The following is a 20,852-nucleotide window of genomic DNA, read 5'->3' as shown; positions in this document are numbered from 1 at the left end:
CACCCCCTGAAACGTTTAATTGTGATGAGCACAGAATGTTGGAAAAGACAATATACATACATATGTGTGTATGTATGTATGGTGTGTGTGTATAAATGTGGCAAACATTTATTAATGGCAAGGATGTAACACTCCATGTGACTTTCCTCTGTCTCCCTTACCCCAAGCATTCTCATATGACCTAATCACAGAAAAACGTGTCAGATTTTCCTAGCTCTGGAGTTTGACCTCTTCCCATAAGAATTGGATTTTGACATATGCTTTCTCCATTTCTGACTGTAATATCTTGAGATCTTATTTGAGAGATTTTTTTCTCTTGAAGTTTTATTCCCAGGTTTGGAAGGAAAAAGATTCTTTTAGTCTTGTAAATTATTTCATATTTTGTAGGTCCATGGTAAATTGTATGGTGATATAATTTTATATCATTAACAAATACTGAGCTGAATATTTTTAAATGAATTCTGAAAAGTTCAAAGTTCCCTGCTGCTTGTGTGAAAGGTTAGGCCATCACATTTAAAACAAGACAAAATGGAATAATAGAGGAGCCAGAGGCATCTTTTATTTCTATATCTTTGGGAAACAGCAGCAGGGATCAAACAGTTTAGCTACGACAGTGCCCTCCTAACCTGCTGTGTACCTCTTTGGGCATGAGAATGGACAATCCAAGGGACCAAAAATGTGCTCATCCAGAGTCTTTTGAACATCAAACTGGGCAATCATATCTGTACCCATGGGAAGCTGATTCATGGCTGGCCACAGAATGGCAATGCAGGCAACCAAATGAAATGGATTATAAAATTTGATTGGTATAACAAATCGAAGTTAAAATGTCCCCTAGTGCATTTAATACTGAACTGGGAAATTGTGATCAGAGAGTGTGGAATTATACATGATTTTTGCCAAAAAATAGAATATTGGGCTCATATACAAAAGACTTTTAGAAGAACTAGAAAAATAAAACTACCAATTTTTACCAGATATCAACAAATAGAATTTATAATCAATGTAATACAGGTTTATTTTGAAAGTATTAAGTATATAATATTCTCAAATTCATCCTACCTCAATTGGTGACTGATAGGTATATATAAAGAAAATAATAAACAACTATGTTATTTTAAAAATAGTGAATAAAAACCCATCTTAAGTTCTTCCAGCTTTGAGTCTATTTTGAAATTCATACAAAAATTACATTGGACAATTTTAAACATACACAAATACAAGTAAAGTACCACTTCTCTAAGATAAACAGAAGGATTATAATTGACTATATAGTCAAAAAAATAAATGAAGTAGAACAGAGATCTGGAGCTAAGTATTTAACTTGGTTTAAGCTATGTATGTGTGTGTTTTTCTTTTGCTAGAACCCTGTAGTATCTAAAATGGCTCACGAATCTCAAATGATACAATCTGAACAGAGGAATCTGTTAATGCATAGAATATTAATATTTTTTCATTATATTGAGGTACAGATGGTTTTAATGAGTGTATTGACTGTTACACACACATTTGATGATATCATGTCCACACTTTCACTATGTTTTTCGTGTGTGGGTATCAAATTAGAACATTCTTTATATCTATTCACACATCTGAATGTGTCCAAAGTCCATTAGTAGCTCTGTTTGTGTATCAGCATCTCCGCAGTGCCTGCGGCAGCTGTGAGGATACACCTGCAACTACAGGGAGTGCAGCTGACCGGGGCCCCAGCTTTAATGCTCTGCAGTCCACTTCTGAGTTTGCTCCAAGGCCATGCCTCTCACATGGCTCACGCTATCACTGAGCTTGGGTGACGTACTCAGTCAGGCCAGTTTCTGGGACGTTTGGATCTCCTTTGACAGCTGACTTTGGCACAAGGACTCCCCATGGCTTACTGAACCTTCCTAACAGGGCAGTCTAGGAAGCTTCTATCCAGCCCTTCTTCCCTCATGTTCAAACTGCATCATGGTCTAAGGGCTCTCCTTGCCTCTCCTAAAATCCCATTTTAGCATCTGCTTCTCAGATGACCGAGACTAACACAGTGCTTTAGTTTATTTTTATTCTTTTGGGATTTTAATTATTTGTCAACCTTATTTCAATCAGTTTTAACAGTCTATAAGCATTGAGGTGCTCAATAAATGTTTTAATGAATTCATGAATGAATGGACAGCTTTTTGAGCAACATTTATAGATCGTGAAATTCAAATATGATGTGGTTTTTGTCAGCTCTATACTCCCAGTTTTACTCAATCTCTGTCCTTAAAATGTTTTGACACTTTTAAGATTAAGATTTTAATGATTTTCAAACTTGAATACTGCTTGTGACTCACCCGGGGTAGGGCCATATCATTATATTTTGGTTGTTGACTGACTTTCCATTACAACCAACACTTATTTCTGAAACACCTGTAATTACTATTGGCTGGGAGAAGTGGGGGATAACAGAGATATATAAACATAGTGTTTGTCCTCAAGATGCTTACTATCTCAGTTGACTGAAGACAAAATTTGTAAACAGCTAACACTTATTAGCAATTAGGCAGACTAACGATGTGTGAAATTTGAGACAAGAGCTTTTTTCACATATAGCCAAGAGTACTCGCAGATGAATAGTTCACTTGCATGCAGAGTCTATATGGCTGGGTTTTCTCAATAAAATGAAACTCGACTACTTGTTTACTTAGTTTCCCAGCCTTGTGAATTTCTAGTTAGCAATGTAGAATACTTGTGCCCTGATTAGAAAGTGCAGCCCATCATTGGCTGTCTATTCTTTCTATTCAAAGTATTGTCTGTATACTAGCAGTATTAACAACATTACCTTGGGGCTTATTACAAATGGAAAATCTCAGAGCTAAACCCAGAACTACTCAATCAGAATTTTTGTCTTTAACGGTGACTCACATGCACATTAAAGTTTGAAAAGCAGTGTCTTGGAGTCTGATGCGTAGACTCTTGACTGTTATGTTTCTATGATGACACTTATATTATGGCAATACAGGATTACCAGGAATCTCACATTGAATTGCAAGAGTCCCAGCTAAGTGTTGGATCACAAACCTGATGGACTTCTTCATTAACTCTTTAAAAATATAGTTATTTACTTTCTATCACCTGCATTGTTACCAAAAAAATTTAACGCGGCTTATAAAATATCTGTAATACAATACTTTAAAGGTAATAATAATAAAGAAACCAAACATAATAATGATATGTTGGAAATAAAGGTGAAGAAAAAATACGAATAAGAAACAGAAGCCAAAGGAGAGGAGGGTACACAAAATCCATGCAGAGAGATCTAGTAGCTGTGTCTTCTTTTGCAATAAAGAGATTGTTGAGGACAGTGCCCATTATGCTCGTCAATGCCACCTGTATAATATGCCCATGAGGCAGCTTTCTAAAATTTAGGTCCAGAAAAATCTTTGTATAATTTAAAGAACGGTTGTGTTCCTGTCTTTATGATAATATAGCTTATATAAATTACCAATGTTTCTCTCTTTTCCTAACTGTTAGGAAGCACAGGGCCAAATTTTTTGACAACTATTTTCACCTTCACAACTGAAATATTTCCTTCTCTCTCTGTGAGTACTTAAAATGATTTAATCTTATTGTGTGTATGTTCTATATTGTAACCCAGTTCAACTCACTTTTGGAAATGATTTCTTATAATGAATAATGACTATTATGTCAACATATAATCAATCAACACATTTTGTTTCCATTCTGAGTGACATTGGAAAGGATGAATAGTGACTCTTTTGCACCACTAAGAAAAGTGGATTGCTTATTTCCTCTTAACCAAACTGATTCAGCTGGTTCCTGCATTTGGGGGCATGCCCAGTAGAGGGTGAATTCTAATAGAGAGTAAATGATTAAGGAATAATAACATTGAAAGCTATACCTAAAGGAAAGACAGCAGTAACTCAGGTAGTTTTGTACAATGCCGCACTAGAATCTTGATGGATCAACTTCCCTTATGTGCTGATGTCACCCCACAGAGGTGAGATGGCTGAGTTTGTCATTTTCAGCGTAGACAGGGGCACATCCACCAGTAAGAGGAGAGTCCTACAAACTGCTTCTTCTGCATAAAGAGGTGTTTTTGTGGGTGGCTGTGACCATGGCCATGGGAGGATGGAGTTAGTCTACTTAGTGGTGTGTTTTCACCATGCCCTGGTACAGTTCCACCTTACTTAGTACTTGAACACTGCGATTCAAGTTCCAGCCATTTAAGCCTTTGGGTCTTGATTATATAGAGATCGTCTGAGTGACATTACATTTTAATTATTTTCCTGCATTTGCTCTTTGGATGAATTGTGATAGATTTTGATGTGTGGAGAAGGGTTGAGAGATTGAAAGCATGAACCTTGGGGAAAAGCACAGCAGTGAAGGAAGTTGTGTCTGAAGACGGGGGAAGGAGGAGAAACTACAATTTTCTCATTGGTACTTTCTGCTCTTCCAGATCAGGAAGGGTTCGTAGGCTTTTCTTATTTATCTTTTATTTATTTATTTGTTTGTTTGTAAGCTGGTTGTCAGGGTGGGCAGGGTATTTTTTAAAAAGAATCCCAACAGCCTCAGTATAAACCTACTTCCGATATACCCATATATCGTCTGGTTCAGTTCTGTGAGTTAATTAAGTTCTGGGAGTCAGCTTTAATTCTAGATTTTCTTGCTTGTAGCCAGTTGTGTTAAACATTAATGTAATTGAAACTTTATCTTTTAAAAACCTGTGAATCATTCAGTTTTGTTTTCCAAAGTATTTGCCCTTAAGAATATTAATTTCAAAATACAACATGTATCAAAACTTTAAGAGTTTATGGTCATAGAAGTTTTCTGTGAAAAGGACATGTAGCCTTTTTCTGTATAATTTTTAAGTGAATGATTATTAGTATGTATATAATAAACACTGAACAATTTGGCTTTAGTTTTTTCAACTATTACATTGTAATTATCTTCATTAATTATAGAATTTTAATTAAATTTGGCAGTATCTTACTAAAGTTCCAGCATTAACATTGTTTATGCAGGTTTTATGGCATTCACGTTTCTTAGAAGTTATAGGTAAAACTGAAGGCCAAACCTATATAGAAGTATTGCTTCTATTATTTCTGCCACTGAGTAGCATTTATTTTATAATTGATGATTGTCAGCCTGTAATTTTTTGCCTTGTTATACCTTGAACATTTTACAGTTTGCATTATTTTTTATAATATTTACACCCTACCCTGTCACTGAATTTTTTTAAAATAGTGAAATGAAGTAAGATGATCTTTATTTAATTATGTCTTATTGGACCAGAGGTTCTCAAGCTGGGTTTTACAGTAAAAATACTTGGGGAGCTTTTAAAAATCCAGTTGTCCATGCTGTACCCAGATTAATTAAGTTAGAATCTTTGGACCCAGGAATCAGAATTTTTAAAAATCTCCAGCTGATTCCAACATGTAGCTGGGTTTGAGAACCACTGGATGGGGCTGAAAATCATATCTGCTCTGAGTCACTCCTGATGGCCTCAAAATTGATTTCGAAAAAGATTCTGTGCCTGGGGCTTCATACCCATTTGGTGTGTTCCTATCCTGCTTCCTAAATCAATTTCAAGCCAATAATAGCTTGAACCAGTATAAAAGACAGTGGAAGTATTTTGTAGCAAGTTTTACCTAACAAAGTCATTGACTTGTTATAAGGAATTCCAAACTTTGAGTCTTTTCATAGGCATAATTGATTGCATTTGAAGTTCATTATAAGTGCTCGAACTATGAAATACACAAGTAAGCATTCCACTGAATTAACATTGAACACTCAAATTGGGTCTACCATTCAAAAATTATGTATGTGAACCCATAGGGCAGGCTTATATACAGATATAAAATATACGTATATACATGTGGGAATCTTTCCCTAAGCCCAGAAGAATTGGTTAGTCTAGGTTGGTGCCAGGAGTCTTCAAATTGGAGGCAGGAGCCTGAACTTTCTCTTCTTCTGTGTCTGCTTCTGCCTGAAAATTCTGTCATCTTTATTATGTAGACAGTTAAAAATGTAAAATCAGGTGAGATTGATTTCTCCTCGCTCCACCGCCCACATTTTTTTTTTTTAAGTGCAGAATCTCTGGATAAATATCCTTAAGTAAGAAAGTTTAAGTGCCTACTCTGACAGTTACAAATAATTTTATACAATAGGCAGACAGACAAATTGTGCTGATAGTCTGTATTTCTTTAAAAAAAAAAAGGAGAGAGGGAGAGAAAGTCTGGCCTGGAGACTAGAGTAAATCACAAAAGTGATCTCAAGTGAACAGAGATAGATTTCTGGAATACGGTGTGCAATGAAACCACTGACCTCTTATACACGGGTTCATGTCTTTTTCTACAGAAACAGATGGGTAATAGCATAATGCCGAAATCATGCTCTACATAATATGGACCTAGTGATTGCAGACCTGATTGCTTGCCATATGGTTGCTGAAGGGTTGAAGAGAAAATGGGATGATATGCAAACCCTTAAAAGCAACATTTTTATTGAATGGCCATTACATTAAAATCCAAACTCTGCAAATGAAGGCAAGAACTGTGGTGAATAATGATGAAATAACAAAGCAATAAAAACAGCAGCAGCATTGTATGTATTTTGTTTTTGATACGCAAACTAAGGGCAGACTTATATTTGTCACTTTGCCTAGCATTATTATGAGCATGAGGGAGTAAGGTGGTGGGACATAAATGCCTTTAGGGCAGAGATACTGTATGTGTGGAGCATTGCTGCATTCACTGGGTCAGAGAGAAAGAAAATAATCACTTGTCCCAGAGGAACTGACTTTGACTCAAAAGCTACCTGCAGTATGTGACTAACCTCCGTGAAGTTCAGTATATCAGCAAGAAGCTAGTAGTAAAAACCTGCTTTAGAGTCTAGTGTGATAATACAGAATGAAGAAGCTTGTTTACTTTTTGCCTTTGAATTTCCTCATGCAGATTTTGCTGCTCCCTCACTGTTGGCAAACAGGTGTATGGGATAAGGTGGATGCCGTTTCTCAGAGCGTGTTACAGTTTAGTTGAGCAGCTGCGATCTGTTTTGCTCTGAGTTTTGTTTTTAGTGTGTTACCGGGAACAGATAGGGTTTTTTTTTTCTTTAAAGAAATTTATTTCATTAGCTTGCTTCAAATTTACATATACTTCATTTCCTGTTTTTCTAATGAATGTCTTTCAATCATACAAAAATCATAAGAGTTTGTGTTCTCGGAAGTGGAACTCAAATACATTAAACTAAACCTATGAAGAGTGTGTGGAAGATAATAAGCTGAGAGGTAAAATCTCAGTACTTCAGTGAGAAGTATTTATTTTAGCATATAGGAGCTACTGATCAGGACCAAACATTCGTGAACAGTGTTTTATTATTATGCTCATTAATCTACGTGGATTTGGGCAATTTATATTCCTGAGTGCCTACCTGTGAAGGGTCACTCTTCAAGAAAGTGTTTTTGTTTGTTGGTTTGTTTTTTTAATGCCACAAATGGAATCTTACTATGAATTAATGTCCTTATTAACTTCCGTAGAATTTTTTTTAATCCCTAAGGGTTAAACTATATGATTAGTGAGTAATTTGAAGTTTGCTTTTATTTTCCTCATACTTTATTTCTTCTGAACAAGTGCACTGCCATAATTCGTATTTCCAGAAGCAGAAAAGTCCTGAGAGAGTTTTTAAGTTCAAGTTGGAAAGGGTTCTGGACCCCTTATAAACATTGCACTTGTCCACTGTTTATAAAAATTTATTTGGAGGAAGAGGTTGATGTTGGCTAATATGACGACGGAGAATATTCTTTACCTTGATTCTTGTCCCTAATTGTTAAGGATGATTAAGAATTGTTTTGTTAAGATGAAACTGTTATGTGTACTCTCAAGCTAAGTTAATGATAGTTCAGTTCAGGGATTCTCAAACTGGAAGGCCCGTTAAAGCACAGATCACCTCACCCCAACTCCAGAGTTTCTAATTCATGGACCTCCGGGGCGGGAGGCGGTTATAATCTGCATTTTTAACAATTTCTCAGTTGATGTTGATGCTGCTGATCCCTGGTACTACCCTTTGAGAACTACTGGCTGTGTTTTTAGTGCCTAGTGGTCAGGCAGAAACCTTAGCACCATCGCGTATTATTTATTTGAGTGGGGAAGAGTTTTGTGAGCCTTCGATTTATTTGATGTTTTAAAATAATGTCTTGTACACCTAAGGCAGCTAGTGGAGCCACACTGACCAAGAACAAGACAGCTTTGACTAAAGTAGGAGCGGAGGTACAAGTGGAACCACCTTAGCCCTGGGGAGAGAACTTCCCATGTTTCGTCACTGCTAAAAAAAGCCATCAGCTGGTCTGCATCCCGTGACAATAGGCATCACTTTGGTTTAGTAGCTAAGACTTGTGCACCTTCGAAATCCCATTTGCTTTTGCTGGAAGAATAAAAATTTCTGTGGCACTGCTCAAAGAATTCCTATCCACTTAAATGAATCTTGGAATTGTTAGCATTTCATCAGCCTCATGCTTTTATTACTTTCTGTGGCCTAAAGACATATGACAAGAGCAATATAGTATTTAAGACATTTTATGTATGGCAAAAGAGTTTTTCCCCCCAGTGATGAGGAGCATTTTCTTCCTGCCTAGAAAGCTGATTTTTATACAGCTTGACTAGTGACATATCTCCTGTGTGGCAGAAATAAGTTTTGCATAACTTTTAAGAGCCCAGGCTGACCTATTTAACAGATACCCAGTGCTACATAATGTATTTAGGTCAAGCATTGTGTTTGAGCTCCTCATCACTCTTGTACTAGTCTTGCATTCTGTGAAAACCTCAGATATATAACAGATACAAATATAGGCCAAGGGATGTTGCCTGATATCAAAATGTAATAAATCTCTATATAACATAATTATCATGTCATCCAATCCTACCACTAGAGTTAAAAAGGAATCTAAGGTTTTAATGAAATATCTGCCCTACTGATTTTACTTTAAGGCATTCACCATGCTGCTGTTAACACCGTGCTATAACTGGGATCCTGAAAAACATCAGTGAAGTGAAAATGCTTTTGAATGTTGTTACTATTCGGAATACTTTTCTTTAAAAATTAAAAAAAAAATGGTGGTCTGCTATCATATTTTTGTAACTTTTTACTTGAGAAGTTGAATTATTAAGTTTTGACACATGTCTCTCAGGGTTGGATTTTTTTCTGAGCAGAAATTTCTCAGGTAAAGGTTGAAGCCTGAATATGGGCAGTGTCATTATCATAATATGTTGGAAGATGAATCCATCCATCTTATAACAATACCTCATTGCCTCCAAGGATCTTAAATTGTATGAAAGTAAATGTGAACTTGAAATGAGATGTTGAGAAAATGCAATTTAAAAATAATTCTAAGCTAGCTTTTAATATATATTTATCAAATACATTTGTTCCCCATGTCTAATTGGAGAACATTTTTTTTTTCAAGAATTGGTGCTAATAATATCCTTTTATTTTTATACTCACGTTTCACTTCCTCTCCTCTAAGATATCAAAATGTGTGCCTGGAGCTTCAGGTAAACCCATACCTAAAAGGGATAAGAAAAAAATCTTCTAATTTAATTCTTTAGCTTTGGTATGTAATACATCATTACTCCCATTTTATTGCTTGTAAACTAAGATCCACTTGCCTACCAGCGTAAATCCATTGTATACCATAGGTTAGAAATCAACTTCCTGCCTCCTCATATAGTTTTACTTTGGCTGCAGTAGTCAGGCTGTGAAATCAGTGGGTCTCAACCCTGGCTGCACATTAGAGTCACCTGGGGAGCTTTTAAAAAAAAAAACAGTGCCTGGACCCCACCCTACCCCACCCCATTAAGTCAGCATCTCTGGGGATGGGGCCTGGGCAAGGATTTTTTTAAAAGCTCCCCAGGTGATTCTAATTGTGCAGCCAGGGTTGAGAACCACTATTTAAAATGAAACAACATACAAGTTTGTCCTCAATCGTACAGGAATCACTTTTTCAGCGTCCACATTTTTAGTCACAGATTGCTACTCTTACACAAATGAAAATTAATTATACACATGGAGGGAAGGAGAATCTATAGTATGAAATTCAATTTCTAACCTACTTACGCTGAGAATGAGGTACTTGACCGAGGGTTGAGAACAGAAGCTCTGACCAAGTTGAATATGAAAACAATGACTGCCCTGAATGTCTTCTCCCTGCCTTTGATTTAGAACAAGAACTGTTGAGACAGGGCCTTGGATGCACAAAGCCGGAGGAGTTACTCACCCACTCTCTCCCCTCATCATCGTCTTTAAAATGGTGATAGGAATAGGGTGGTTGATTATGAGAGTAAAGAACTTAGGTTCATGTATTGAAGGCATGAAAGAAGTGTTTTAAGAATTAAGGATCACAGTTTCTGCTTTGGGCCAAATGACAAAGCAGTAAATTTGTCTCTCATTACTTTTGTTTCTGTCTACCAAAGGGATAGATTAAAATGGATTATCAGTAGGTATATTATGCATCTTAAAACCAAATGTAAGTGACCTTTAAATGAGCTGTTATTTGGATTATTTGTGTGTTCTTTGCAGATACTTGAAAAATGAATTCCTCCTCCTTTCTTTTCCCTTCCTATTACTATTTTTTCCTAGATGAATGTGATGTTCATCTTTATTATACTGCTGTAATTGTGGGGCAAAACCTTTCTGGGGCTAGGGCGCATACTCAGGAGTGTAACCTTGTGAAAGTGGCTGTGGCATAGTGGATGAGGAATTCGATGCGAGGTGTGGTTAGTACAGTTCTGGATCCCATCCAGTGCTATTGCTCATCTTACTTTGGTTTTATAAATGTTTACATTTGTTTTTGTCCATCTTTCTGAAAGTAAATACATATTTACTCTGTGTATTTTTCTTTACTATGTTTTTTTTTTGTTAATTATTTGAAAACATCATTTATCAATCCTAACCATTAGCAATTTGTCACTTTTACATTTTATGTAACTGGTAATTTATCATCTTTTATTTTTAAAGTACTAGTAAATTTACTGGCATTTTGAAAATAAAAGAAATATAGCAAATTTTATTGACTTTATTAAATTGTTAGTTTCATGTATGTGCATATGTGTGAACTTCAGCTTTTACATGGTCTGTTTCTAATGTCCTGGTCTAAAGTCCATCACTGGATTAGTAAATTTATTATTTTTAAAAAATGTGTTAAGATGGCATATAAAATTTTTTTCTTTAAAGAAAGATACTTAATTTTCTTTTGTAATCATGACAAGATTTTTACAAATACAGAGGCTTTTTAAGTAATTTAATTTAGATATTTTATAATTATGCTCTTTTTTACTTCATAATCTTACAATTTGAAGAAGAGCTGCATTTAAGTGAAATAGGCAGTGTACTTTTTGACTCAAGCCCATTCAAAAGCATGACCCCTGTCTGAGAATCTATATATTAATTTAGGTGCATTAAACATTCCACCCTCAAAGAAAAACAAAAAAGACAAGCTGCCCTTAGAGGAGAAAATTGTGCCACATGGTGCGCCTTCATTCTCACCCTTTTGTCCCATTCCCAAGGCTGCCTCTACGAGTCTTCCATTTTGATTAACAGCCTTTCTTAGGAAGTGGGAGGCAGAGACTAAGATGCTAAACTCTCTGAAGTGTGTGCTAAATGATTCACAACAGTGTGAATGAATCAATTTCTGCAAGCATTCCCAACCTTTTAAATATGTAGTCTGCCAAATCTTTGTTGGATTACATTCAATAAAGAAAAAAAAAGCACCTTTCTCCATGGTACCTCTTTCCACACAACCCACAGTATGCCAGCCCCTTGAGTTTTCAGTTTCATTATACTTGCCCCAGAGATAGTGTTTTGGGGAAGCAGCTACTATTAATTTGTCTTTACATTTAAATGTGTTAAGGTTTGCCTCTTTCATTTTCATCATTGCCATTACTATTGGGGTTCATTTTAGTGGCCTCTAATGTTTATTTTAAGAAACTCTGAGAAATAAGAGAAACTGAGCATCCCTGTTGATGCACAATTATGTGTCCTACATAATGCTAAAAAGGGACTACCTTATCCCAAAGGAAAGTGAAATATGTTTTTCTGAGTATTTCTTTTTGAGAGAAAACAAGTCAGAAACAAATGTGTTGTTTTTTGTGCATTTAGGCAAAGGTTACTCAATTTTTAAATACATCACTGTAAATAATTAGACTCCATTCTCAAAACTGATCTGACAACTAAGTTTAATCTCCAAACAGTATGATCTAATTTAAGGAACAGTATTTATTTAGGGGAAGTTGGTGGCTGTATTTCAAGGGCAACATCAACGCTCAGGGGTTGTCTTCTATTCTGTTGACTGGTCCTCCATATGGGAGTATATTTCAAGATAGGCATCATTGTTTAAAGCAAGGAATTTCGTGATTCCTTGTGTGTAACTTAGGAGCAATCAAACCTACAGTACCTAAAACTATACCCTTCCAATTTCAAATTCATTTTCTCCAGTCCCCCTTCCCCTACCAAAACAAACTCAACTTCCCTTTTTAGATTCTGTCTCTCCTTTAGTAGCATCACCATAACCCAGGCATCTAGGCTAGAGAAGAGGTTTTGTAGAAGGGAGATTATGACCTACACATAAGGAAGGTTCAGAGCCTAGTATGAGATCACTAGAAGAGTGGCTTTCAAGGTCTGGTCTGCAGACATCTGCACCAGAATGACACATAGTGCCTGCTAAACTGAGAGATATCTGGCCTGTCCTCAGATCTACTGAATCCAAGATGCTAAAGGTGTGGCCAGGAATCTGTATTTTCACAGGCTCCCCAGGTTAAGCTTGCTCAAGTTTGAGAACACTGTTGTTGAGTTTTAACATTCTCTTTGACATCTCTATTAATTTTTACAAACAATCATCTGATCCCACTGCACAAGTAGGACATTTGTTCTGAGCATACATTTGTTACCACACTCCATGATAGGAAAAGAAGATTGGCTCTCAGGTAGTTATCAATATAGGAAAAGAGGGAGAAAGATTGAATATTAGATCCCAATCGTTTTATTTTATTTTTTTTAAAGATTTTATTTATTTGGCAGAGGGAGAGACAACGAGAGAGGGAACACGAACAGGGGGAGTAGGAGAGGGAGAAGCAGGCCTCCCGCTGAGCAGGGAGCCCGATGTGGGGCTCAATCCCAGGATCCTGGGATCATGACCTGAGCCGAAGAAGGCAGATGCTTAATGACTGAGCCACCCAGGCGTCCCAGATCCCAATTGTTTTAAAGAAATCTCTCATGAAAACTGAAGGATTCTCATTAAGAAGAAAAGAAAATTCAAGCCATATTAGTTCATGAAGTTTTGTGGTTTTGTCATGACATCTTCATATTCTCCCCTGGGTCATCCCTGTCCCTCTCTTTTCTCTCCCCCTTCCCCTCTGTGCTTCCTTCCCTCATTATAGAACTGTTGTGAGGTATCTTAGAATTTATGCTCTGAAAGTTCATTTCTTTTTGTGGCAAATAATCATCCTAAATAGCACCAGGGTATTTTGTTTTGTTTTTTTTTTTCATTTAGAGGAGAATAAGAAATTTCACCTAGACACAAATAATACTTAATATCCCTAAATGGTGTAATTGAGAATATCAACGCATTGTATAAGAATACAAGGTACTGTCATATTTATGTTGGGGTGCAAAAGAAATCTGATTATTATATTTAAAGAAGAAAACTTAATTTTTTTTGTTTCTTAGTATTATAAAATATTACTTTTTCTTTTTTCATTCCACAGTTTGGAGAGATTTAAATTTAGAGTGTATTTTTTGCAGACAACCCAACGTTTCCCATTTTGTGAGAAATGGAAGTTAATGATTTACTAAGCTGTGTGACACTCAGTTGAGATTTGGACAGGGAAAGCCAAAGTTTCTAGTGGGTTACTATCATGAAATAGTATCCCCCCTTTCTTTTTCCCCCATTTCCACTCAAAGTGGAGGCTTCATTGTATCTCCCGTGCAGACTAGAGTGGTTGAGTTATAAACTTTTGCCCAGCAACGCCATCCAAATTTCATTCTTTGAACAATTAAAGCCAAAGAGCCCAGAAAAGCAAAAACACATCTAGATGGGCTTCATGTTTGCTCTGGTTGCTTTTCCTGTGCACCGATTATTTTCTGGATAAGTTGGATAAAGCTGCTGTCACTCTCCTGTTAACATCATGAGTCATTCTTCCCCCAAGAGAGAGGAAAATAGTTCAGGCTCTCACTGCCTCCTCTCTGGTCAGGTTCCTTACAGGCACAGTCTGAGACAAGGATGCATGTGGTATAAGCTAGAGTCTAGTTTCAGCTCGCCCTGCAAAGTTGATGCCCCTTAAGATGAAGGAGCTGGCTTTTGTATCTCCCATTTCAGGCAGTCCTTGTATGGGTTGATCGTAGAGGGTCTTTTAACCTCTCCAGTGAAGTGGATCCTCAAGGTTGGGGACAATTCTGTAGAAAAGCGGGCAGCCAAGGGCTTTAGCAGCCAATACTCCCAGCAGCTGGGGGATGGCTGCCCTCTGGTAAAGGAGTCTGAGTGGAGAATCAACAGCATTCACTTTTTGTCTTTTCTCTCATCCCCTTTTCAGTTCATGCTTCATTCTGCATTCATCATGCCATCAATTTAGAGTTCAGAAACTACCAAAGATTCCTCACTGCCTAGAGAACACATTTCCAATTTTCTGTTGCTCCCAACTTTTTTATTTCCAATCTTTCACTCACAGTTCCTGTTGCTCTCCCTAGGCAAGCAAACCACCTTTGTCCCGCACATGTTTCACAAATCCCTTCCATTCCTCTCTACCTGATGTACTTCTTTGATCATTCCTCCATCTCAAATGTGTTCTTCATGCCCTGAACTTAGAGTTAACAGAACTATAATTGAGTTCCCATTTGAATACATGTTTGCTTGGGTAAATTATTAACCTCTTTGAGTGTCAGTTTCTTCACCTCTATGAGGGGCTGTTTAGCTTTTAGCTCAAATGAGATATGCATTTTAAAGCTTTATAAAATTCTCTCCCTGGTACTCACTTATAAAGGGGGTCTGTCCACAAAGACACTATGCTCCCTTTATTCTATGAACCTTCTTGTATTTATTTTATCAGCTGTTTGGTATTTATCAAACTACACTTGAATTATGAGGCAGCATTACATTTGGGCACACCATCTTCTTAACTAGACTGTAAGCTTCACAAAGGCAGGTGCCACTGCTTAACTATCTTCCATAATGGCTAATATTGGCGATCTTCCATGGACGTTTGTAAATTAACATATTTATTAATGACAACTTGTACCTGTAGAAGGAAAGAGAATTTCAAACCTAGATGATGACATTTAAAAAAATTCCAGGTAAGTTTAGGTTTATGGCTAAAGCAGAAACCTAGAAGCTGGTGGTGATATATAATATAATGTAGAGTGATCAAAAACTCACTGGAAAGGGGAATTTTTATGGAAATAAGGGACCTCGAATCCAAATATATGTAAGAAATGAATGGTTGTAGTAACCAGTACATTAGCCAAGAGGTTTCAAAAAGTCATCTCCCAATTATTTGCTTTCGCTGCATTTATTAAGTTATAGCTAAGTAAAATGTACCTTTTAAAACATTTGCAATTTCCTTAGAAACTTTGAGTATTATATACTCTTCTGTCAAGAATTGAATATTTAATTAGGATATCTGATTAGAACTATGTGTCAAAATGATTAGAGTCAGTAGGTTAATTATAAAAGGCAGTGTTATTAAGAATTATTATTTGTTATGTTCTTAGTGGCCGGAGTTTATTTTTTAAGTGTATTCCATCATGCCCCAAGGGTATTTATAGACCAAATTTCTTAGCAAGTCTGGCTTTCAGGATTTCACTCCATGCACCCGGCTTGTGCAAGTGGCTATTGAGCACCAGCCAAGATGATTCACTTTTTATCATAAGATGGAGCTTCTTTCAGTATGGTTCTATCTTGAGATATCTGTTTTCTGCTACTAGTTAAATACCAGTGACATATAAGGTAGTAAGCATTCATTGAACACTTTAAAGTAAGTAGTTTAGAACTGTTTTAAAATCAGAAAGTTGGGATCATGATGAAAAAATAAAGGTGGACCATATCATTCCTTTACTTCCCACCTTAAGACTCTAAATACAAATACGAGGGAGGAAAAAGAAATTGTGACAGACCTAGAGGAATATCCAATTAGCCTGACTACTTCTACTATAGTTGTAATTTATCTCTTTTTAAAACAATCCATGGTTGATGTGTGCTTCTCAGCTGAAACTTAGAAGATGAGAAAAGATAGGATATTTGGAATGTCATATACAGGGAAGCATTTCTGTCAAGCACATTATTGAAGCTGGAAAAAAAATGAAATCGAAACAAAGAACACCTGCTACTTTAACTCATTTAAAAAAACACAATGTTCTTTACTTGCTGACTGGAAATATTGTATTTTCAGAGAAAAGAAAGTGCTAATCTAAATGGGAGAAAATGTAATGATTCACTGTGCCAGTGATATGAAATTAGAAATATTTTAAATTGGGTATTTTACTGTGTGGAGGGGTAGGTATTTTGTATAGAAATGGTTTTGCTCATCAGGTGGTGAATATTTCTCACAAATTGCAGTAAAGAGAATAAAATCGGCTTGTCACTAAAGATTTTTTTTTATTGACATCTTTAGCTTGTCTTCATGCCAGTAATTAAATTGCTAATTATGTGTTTCTGTTACTGTGGTCATGCTTTTATTACATAATTGCTTCAAGTTTTGCTCAAATCACTAACAATATTTATTTAACCTTTTTGTGCATTAGATAAATTTTAATATATAAAAGCTTTGGAATGAGTTCATTGACTCTGTTTTGATTAGCAAAATCAAAGGAATTCTAACCTTTCTTATAGTTACATGGGTTGGGTCATATTTTCATTGAGATTGCTGATAATTATTAATTCAAGCAATAGCAATCATTGAAAGACCAATTGAAATAGAAGAGAAAAAATACAAAGAAAACTTTTCAAAAACCCAGTGTCCATTCTAGAAAAATAAAGTGATCTTTCTTTAAGTAATTGGAAATATAATTAATAATTTGATCCTTAATATGTGCCCATATTTTTCAAAAAAATATTTGATTAAACTGAGGGTAATTCAGTTACCAAGCCTCCTGTCCCCTTTTGAATGTAGGCATAATTTTTGTCAGTGTTTCAATGTAGTCATGATTTTTTTCTCATTTGTTTATTTTATGCAAACCGTAAGAGACATTTTTTCTCAGTGAAGATTGCCTCTTTATTTTATTTTGAAATATTTGTATATTTGTTTCATTAAATGAGATAATGCTTTTTCTTATTAACATAATTTCCAGTACATTAAACATATTTCTCCACAGACAGAAGAGAGGAATCAAATTAAATGACAGCTAAATCACTTGCAGCAATTTCAACTGTTAAAAGAAATAAGTGTCTCTGTTTTCTTTGTGATCACAAGATGTGCTAAAGGGAAATGAAATACTAAAGAAAGAAGGGAAAACATAAAGAAATAATGACTGACTTATTGTAGTAATACCATGGAGAGAAGAAAAATTCACTACAAATAAAAGGAAAAGTAATATAGTGAATTTGAAAGTTACCAAAATTCATTTCTTATTGATGAGTTCAGTGGAAGCCTAATACTAAGTAAACTGATGAAAAAAAATCAATGCAATAAACTATGAATGATGAAAGTTGAAATAAATACTTTGCGTATAGAGGACCATTATTCTAAATGTCTTTAATTTTTTAATAATTCATGTCTTTATGTTTATAAAAAAGGAGGAATTATTGCTTGGTGGACTCGAAATGCATGTAAAAAGCCATCTACTAGAAGCCCATATTTAGTAAAAAGTCCAATGATATTGGCGACCTTACGATTTTTAGTATCATATATTCTGACTTTGACAAAAGTACATTAGGGGAGGTGAACCTTACTTTTAAAAATGGTGCTGACAAATTGTACTGAATGCATTATACAGCATACTTACTCTGTCAAGGATAAACTGCTTTCCAAAAAGACAAATAATTTTTGGACCATAGAAAGAACACAGCTCAGAATATGTATGTATGTATATTGTATATGCTTACGAATATTCTGGGGGACAGCAGCAGCAGTTTTGACAAAATTCAACAGTTCCACACACACGCATATGCAAACATACATATGAGAGTGTGTGTGTGTGTGTGTGTGTGTATTTTTTTATGCTTGTAAAGTTTTTAATGTGTTCAAATGGAGCATACAGGCTACTGGTTCTGTGTATTTGCAGGTGGGCTTATGCACTCATTTTCTCTCTTCACACATCATTAAAAAAAATATAACTAGTTAATTTAATCAATTCAATCAGAAGCAGTCAATTCACTATGGGAAAAAGATCACTTGAGCCACTTTTACTGAATTGATTCTGTCTGCATTAACCTAAGACAGTTGATCTTGAAGCCCTCTCAAACTTTTGTCTCTCTCCCTTTCCTGTCCCCTAATCAGTTTATACCCTAACCCTTCATCCTCTCTCTTTCCCTTTTGCCCTGCCCTCCTCTCTCCCTTCCTTTTGGGTTCTTTCTTGTTAAGAAGCCTTTTCCATCTGCCCCCTCTTCCCATTCACCCTCCTCTCTCCCACTCCACCACACACAGAGCTTCCACTGCCCCACTGGGAAAAAAAAATTCTAAAGCTGGTGTTTCTTTTTTTGAATTACAGAGATTTGAAAGTATTGCTTTGCTGAAAACATCTGGCTGCCAGTCTAGAATGTGACTGTTAAGGTAATAACTGTGGTTTTTTCACTTTAAAGACCCTTTCATCCCAAAGGTTCTTGGGTCCCCATTCAGCGTAAGTTTAAGACCATCTCTGGGTTTGTTTTCTTCTTAGTAAGATACCTTTGTGGGTGTGTTGTGTGTGAGCTGCAAGGTGCACAGTTTTCTGAGGGGTGGGGGAGGGCTGACATGCAAGGGAGGGGAAGGAGGCAATGTTAATGTTTGGGAGTGCTTTTGTGGGCCCACTTTGGAAATACTTCCCCTTATCTTTCATTCAGAATGCAGGGGATAAGGCAAAAGTGCAGGCCACAACCGAGAGATTCTGAATTATGCATTAAGCTGATAATGCCCCAGAATGCAAGCTTATGTCAATAAATAACTAGGCTGGTAGGAGGAAGGAGGTCACTTTACTTGTGTGTGGAGGGCACCACATAGGGAGAGAATAGAGGAAGCCTAGGTGAAGGGTGAAAGGGAGTTCACATACTTTAGCTTGCTGTGATGAAGAAGTAAGAAGCGTAAGTTAATATTGAAATTATTACCTAATGCTTATTTGCTTTTAAATTGATTTAGCCAAGATAACAGGACTCTCCAGTGTGGACCCTATGTGCCCAAGTTTGCATTTGTGGCAGGGTTAGCCCTTCTGTGGAACCTTATGTAAAGAAATTCTGTCTAGGGGAGAAATTAATTTGAATCCTTTAATGGGACCTATAAACTCTTTTAAAAAGCAAGATTTTTCAGGGTGAAGTTTGGCAAAATACATAAAAGGACACTCAGGGTTTTGTTTCACTGGGTATCTTTCCCTTATTAATATGTAGTAGAAAAGCAGTAGAAGGTAAGCTTAGTGGAAGGAGCAGAAAGATTAAAAGAATGCTATAAATTATCTCTCTGGCCCATGATACAGCACTACCCAATGCTGATGAAAACTGATTCTTTAATCTTTGCATTGCTTCTCCTGCTTTAGTAAAATTCATCAATGAATGTGACCATTTTCTACTGTGAGAAATTAATCGTGGTGCAGGTACACACACACACACATGCACACACACACACGCACACGATTTTAAAAAATATTTAGTAATGTCTCCCAAGAAAATGGAAAATGTCCAGGGTGGGGGCCTTAGCTTATAAACAGCTGAACCTCTGCCTATTTTTTCTTACCAAAAAAAGAGAAGAAATTACACGTATATTTCATCATTTTCCTACTTTTAGACAGCAACTTGAAGCCCCTGATTGTGCAATCAGAAGCTTGTGCTTAGACTCTCTGAAGGAGTGAATACGTTTGTCAGGTCAATTCTATATGCACACATGCATATATACACACCAACAAATTAAAAATGGATCTGGGAAAACACCCTTCTCCTCAGAGAGTCATATCAAGCAGTGTTTAAATTAAATAATTTGCAGAGTGTGGGGAATAAAGCCTTTGTAGCAGTATCTGGAGGTTATCTTCCCTTGGGAAATTCCTGCCATTTAGTCCAATCTGGTGCATGCCAGTGAGATACACATTCATGTATACACACACTAGTAGATAGATTTTATTTTACATCTAAATTATATTTATTTCTTGGGGTTATCTGCCATTTTGGGTTTATGTCCCCCCCCCCCCCCCAAAAAAAGAGGTGAACCTCTTGTGAAGGGCTTAGGTCATTAAGATCCAAACAAAAGAGAGGAAAGGTTATTAGTGAGCAGAAATGAGGGAAAGCTTACTTCTCCTGGCATAAAGCCAGTTATCCCACAGCTCCTGGGGGAGCATGGCTGTGATCGGGAGTACATTTCAGCTCAGGTCAGTGTTTGATTTTGCTCCCAGCCCATTGACTGATGGCAAAGAGGAGACATGGCTGTGATGAGGTAATATGAGTGGGTAAACCACACGTAGCAGAAATTAGTTGATTTCTTGCTACTTGTCCTACTCAACCAATATGTAATCCGAACTGGCTGTTAGTACCTCATGCCATGTTTCTATTGCACTCATTTCTCTATAGTTGATGTATTCATACGTAATCAGCATGCCTGTCCTGTGGAGGACACAGGCCAATCACAATAGGGATGGTGAATGAAATGTTAAGAGGAAGAGGGAGAGACAAAGAGGGAGAAGGTACCTGACTATCTATGAACAGGGAATTTTAAAAGTCCTGA

At 36.4% G+C, this 20,852-nt stretch overlaps 1 long non-coding RNA gene across 3 annotated transcripts in view; it reads left to right on the top strand.

Annotated features, from left to right (window-relative positions):
- LOC116636279 overlaps positions 1–20,852 on the top strand; it is a 491,383-nt gene that overhangs the window by 200,439 nt on the left and 270,092 nt on the right. For all 3 annotated transcript variants that reach the window (XR_004300311.1, XR_004300308.1, XR_004300310.1), the window contains exon 2: positions 18,664–18,725. This is a non-coding gene — a long non-coding RNA (uncharacterized LOC116636279). The remainder of the gene's footprint in view (positions 1–18,663; positions 18,726–20,852) is intronic.

The sequence above is a fragment of the Phoca vitulina genome, unplaced genomic scaffold (assembly GCF_004348235.1).
Source record: "Phoca vitulina isolate PV1807 unplaced genomic scaffold, GSC_HSeal_1.0 scaffold12, whole genome shotgun sequence".
NCBI classification, from domain to species: domain Eukaryota; kingdom Metazoa; phylum Chordata; class Mammalia; order Carnivora; family Phocidae; genus Phoca; species Phoca vitulina.
The sequence above is the reverse complement of the archived record's forward strand: the minus strand, read 5'-3'. Positions and strand labels throughout refer to the sequence as shown.